This window comes from Thunnus albacares, chromosome 10, assembly GCF_914725855.1.
Source record: "Thunnus albacares chromosome 10, fThuAlb1.1, whole genome shotgun sequence".
Lineage (NCBI taxonomy): Eukaryota > Metazoa > Chordata > Actinopteri > Scombriformes > Scombridae > Thunnus > Thunnus albacares.
The window spans coordinates 32,906,301-32,911,456 of record NC_058115.1 but is presented as its reverse complement, the minus strand read 5'-3'; positions in this window follow the sequence as shown (position 1 = coordinate 32,911,456).

The window sequence follows — 5,156 nt, the reverse complement described above, 5'->3', positions numbered from 1 at the left end:
GGGAGAGCAAACTCGGAAAGATAAATAACTGGTGTGGGGGTCTGGTGGGTAACTTTAAACAAATTCCCTGCATTTCTACATATCTAACCTCTTAGATTAAGTCAAGAAAACAGAAACCTGCACTAGTATAGACTGAGGATGCGATGAAAACCAAGAATGCATCAAGAACAGTTTATAACTGGGTGGATCAGGACAGGAAATGATTATTAGAAGAAGAATCGTTACTTCATATTTGAAATGATATTTATAAAAACATTATGTAATGTAAAATGCTAGCAGGTTGCAGGCCACTAGGCCATCAGGTCAAACAAGGACAAACAATTTATATAAATGATCACAACACACGCTACCTCTAGACACTGAACAACAGGCTACTATAATACCAGTCAAATGATGTTATGATTACTAATATTATGTTCAAGTGAGATTTTCATTACATAAAAACACAAAAGTAAAGAGGATCCTTTGTAATGTTTTTTAGTTATACTCATCATTTCTAGCTGTTAGATTACGATACTGTATTCAAATCTTTCCTAATTAGATCATGTAATGTGGAAAAAACGAGACAAAAACTGTGATGAAATATTGTTTAAAAGGCAGAAAAGAGTTAACCGATCACTATCACTGTCACTATCACCTGTAACAGCCACAGATTCTGGAGCTTTTCCACTCTTTGCTAAATGCTAGCATCATTGCTAACTAAAATGCTGAATAAAAAGACTAAATAACTACGCAATATGACGATTTAGTCACACTCTTGATGTAGGCCGTTATACTACAGGGGTAGAATCACATGATCTGTTCAACTGAGGATGTGGGTGATTTTACCAGAGGTGACATCATGAGGAGATGAATTTAGGCAAAAAAAACCCCCCATTTTTGTCAAAAAATTACTCGGGCCATTATTTTAGGAAGGTGACGATATTGAAACACATGCTGTTATAGTTGTCTCTGGGTTGTATTTCTCCTGACTTTTACTCCGTCTGTGTTTCACTCACATTTACTGACCAATTAAAGCTTCCAAACGTAGCTGAAATATAAAGAATCCCAGCGATAAACAAGTGATACATGGAAAAAAAAAGACAAAGCCACTTACAAAAGCAAGTGAAAGCAGGTAAGTTATGTGTCAGTTTCCATGAGAGTTATATTCTTGTAATGCAGCATCAAGCTCAAGTATCGTTGCTATGGTTACGTTTGATGTAAGTTTGATGTAACCTATTGATGCTGATTTTTTTTCCAACAACATGACACGTGAAAGATCTGGAGATCAGATGCTTTAATTAAGGGAAGTTGAAAAGTTATTTTTCCTTCAGTTGTGAAATGTTTCTGGACTCTTTAATTTTTAATGACGTAACGTGAGGAGTAAAGTGTTGGTGACATGTTTGGTGGGAAATGAAGGTCTAGTATGTACAGTATGTATCTGCTGCTGAAACACGGTGCATGTGAACAGATGGTCTGGTCTATTTTTGTTGATGTTGTTTAACCTTTACTCAAAATAAATGAAAACAGACAGAGCCATCTGTTCGCAGACTCTGTCACTAAAAACCTCCCAAAAACTCCCAACAACACTTTATCATCACAGGTTCAGACTTCAGCTGCTGAAGAGACGCTTTACCCAACATCTAACTTTTTTTCTAAGTTTTTCAGGTTGTTTTTTTTTTTTCCTCCCATGATTTTCATATTGTGATTTCAATGTTGTTGTTTTTTCTACTTTTGTGGGTATTTTGAACAGTTTCTTAAGGTGCTAGATCCAAACAAAGATGACAAATAAACTGCTTTCAATTGTTTTGTTGCCGAGTTTCCATCTTTGTTTTGCTGAAGGGACTCATGTTGACAGACAGGTATAATTTTCCTTTCAGAGACTTTTTTTTTTTTTTTTTTTTGTCACAGCGGGATGTGAGTGTTTGGAAGTTATGTTCATGTCTTTGACAAAAATGTAGCTCTTTATATCATTGGAAATAAAAAGCTTATTATTGGAAAACTTCTTGGGCCTCATTTATAAACGTTGTGTAGGCAGAAAAGAGAAAAGAAGGCATACGCCACTTTCTAAGCAAACTTTGGGATTTATAAAAAGAACAAACCTTACTGCAGAATATGTGGTCCTCCATGGAAACTCTGACCCAGGCGTATGCATATAAACTGGATAGTTTTATATAAATCAGGCCTCTGAGCAGCAGCTAGCACAAATGAGGAGAAAACAGAATGATGCTTCATTCCAGCTTTTTATTTGACGTCACCCTCAGTGGACTTTGTTGCTCTATTATTATCTATTACACCTCCGGGGCTGTAAAATGAAGCTGATGTAGAAGTGCCAAAAACTGCAGTTCCTTGAATGGCTACTTGAGGCTACAAAAGCGAGTCATTCCCCATAGATCCCCATGTTAAAATGTCCAACTTTACAGCAGAAATAAACATGTTTACAGCCTGGTACAAACAACGGTTTTGGTCTCTGTAGCTAATTTCCTCTTTCATGACAACTGTACAGGGGGAATTTTTTTATAACTCACCTGTTTAAATTTTATTAAGCAGTAAAGTTATGCATAATGGACATGGCTGCTTTGAGTGACAGGTCCACCAGCCGCTAGGTGGCTTGTTTCTGCCATTCGGCCCCGCCTCTTTGCCTATTTTTGGGTGGCTGGGAGTTAGGCCGAGTCACGCACTGCCAAGATGGCGACGGCCAGAGCGGCTTGCTTTGAACTTCAAAACTGCTCTTCAGAAACCAACAGGTGACGTCACGGTGACTACGTCCATATTTTTATACAGTCTGTTTTTTTTATTTCATACATCCTCCTCCTTTGTCAAAACTACATTACCCAAAATTTAACTGGACCACGGACAGGTGTGTTATGCTAGTAGTGGCTAATGTAACCTGGAGCTGCAGCCTCCAGCAGAGATGAGCAGCTACAGTTGTCTGATAACCTCACTTCTTTCTAACTTCACATCCCCCAGATTTTTTTTTTTTTTTTTACCTTTTTTCAAACTTGTAGTCTTTAGTCCCAACCAACGCTGACTGAAGTGACATCACTTGAGGCTGTTTATCAGATTTCACCGAGCTCCCTCTGGAGATACAAACGATTTTATTCTACTTTTTTTTACACACAAAACAGCTGGAAACACACATCAAGTCAAATGATTCCATGAAGTACAAACAATCTTCTGGAGATGCCGATTCCCAATTGTAAATATGGTTTTCTTTAATATTCAGTCTTTTTGTATTTAAATGCCTATAAGTGTATGATTAAAGGAAGGTTTTGTGTTTTTTCTCCCGCTCAGGTCTTGTTCTGGTTGTTTGTTGTGTTTCTTCCTCAGCAGCTTTTCTTTCAGATGTGACAACACATACGAGGTCCACGTTTCTGACACATAGATAAACACAAATCCTCATATATGCAATTAATTGTTCAAACCTAGATGAAGAAAACTAACTGAACTCCTGAGCTTCCTCATCAACCTGAACACTTCACCCATCAACATAATGAGTCAGATCCTGAGAACTGCGTGAAAATATTTTCTCTCGCTTGTCATCTTGGCTGACATGTGACAACATAAGAACGCCAATTACAGTTGAGAAAACACGCCGCTTCCTCTCTGATTGTTTTTTTTTTTAACTCATTAATCACGGGTCTTTTCCATCTGAGACACATTTTCCAGATCAGAATGTCACCTGAGGAAACGTTGCTGCAGGGTTTTCTGTGCTGACAATACAAATAAATTAAAAAAAAAGTTTGTGCAGCAGCTTAATTTGAGGTTGTGAGCTTTTTAAAAACTTGTCTGCTGGAGAAATGTGTGTTTTACCAGTTGAAATCATTGATTCATCCATAACTCTCTCTGTTCTTTAAGACGGAAAGAAAAGAGGAGGATGGGAAGAAATACAGTAAAGGGAAGAATGAAGTAAAGAAGTGGGAAAGGAAAGAAGTGACGGAGGAATAAAGTGAAGAGGAGGTAGGGAAGATATTCAAAAAGCGGAAAAGGAAAGGAGGAAGTATAAAAGACAAAGATGTGGTAGGAAAGGAGGTAAAGAAAAAGGAAGTAAGGGAAGAAAAGAAGAAGGCAGGAAGGAGAAAAGAGTTAAAATACACACACTCCAAAAAAGTCATAATGTCACATTTCTGATGCATATAATAAATAATTATTGATCAGAGGAACCGCAAACTGTTATTACTGTGTGAGAGCGACTCTGCAGTTTGCAGTCTGGTAGTGTGATAATGTAGTAAATATGGCGATGAAACCACAGACGCTATATATAGATGGATATATCAAGTGTAATGTCACCCATTTGTTTGCATTGGAGCCGTTTGGAGACTAGAGTTGCTGCTTATCTGCGTTGCTGTCGCTGTTTGGAGACAGGAGCTTCTAAATAAGAAGTGCAGGGTTTTGTCTTTCATAGTATCAGTATCTTAATCAAGTCATATTCAACTTAGTGAAATATTGTGACAATAGTCTGACTCAGTGTGAGTCCCGGAGCCTGGAGAGCAGCAGGTGAACCAACTGTCATCACAGACATTAATCAACACAACCCTAACCCCAACCCTAACTCCTAACTCTAACCCCAACCCCCTACCCCTAATCCTAACCCCAACCCCCTAACCCCAACCCTAACCACAACCCTAACTCCTAACTCTAACCCCAACCCTAACCCCAACCCTAACTCCTAACTCTAACCCCAACCCCCTAACCCCAACCCTAACCCCAACCCTACCCCTAACCCTAACTCCTAACTCTAACCCCAACCCCCTACCCCTAACCCTAACCCCAACCCTAACTCTAACCCCAACCCCCTAACCCCAACCCTAACCCCAACCCTACCCCTAACCCTAACCCTAACCCCAACCCTAACTCCTAACTCTAACCCCAACACTACCCCTAACCCTAACCCCTTAACCCTAACCCCAACCCTAACTCCTAACTCTAACCCCAACCCTACCCCTAACCCTAACCCCTTAACCCTAACCCCAACCCTACCCCTAACCCCTTAACCCTAACCCCAACCCTAACTCCTAACTCTAACCCCAATCCCCTAACCCCAACCCTACCCTTAACCCCAACCCTAACTCCTAACTCTAACCCCAACCCTAACCCCTTAACCCTAACCCCAACCCTACCCCTAACCCTAACTCCTAACTCTAACCCCAACCCTACCCCTAATCCTAATCCCTTAA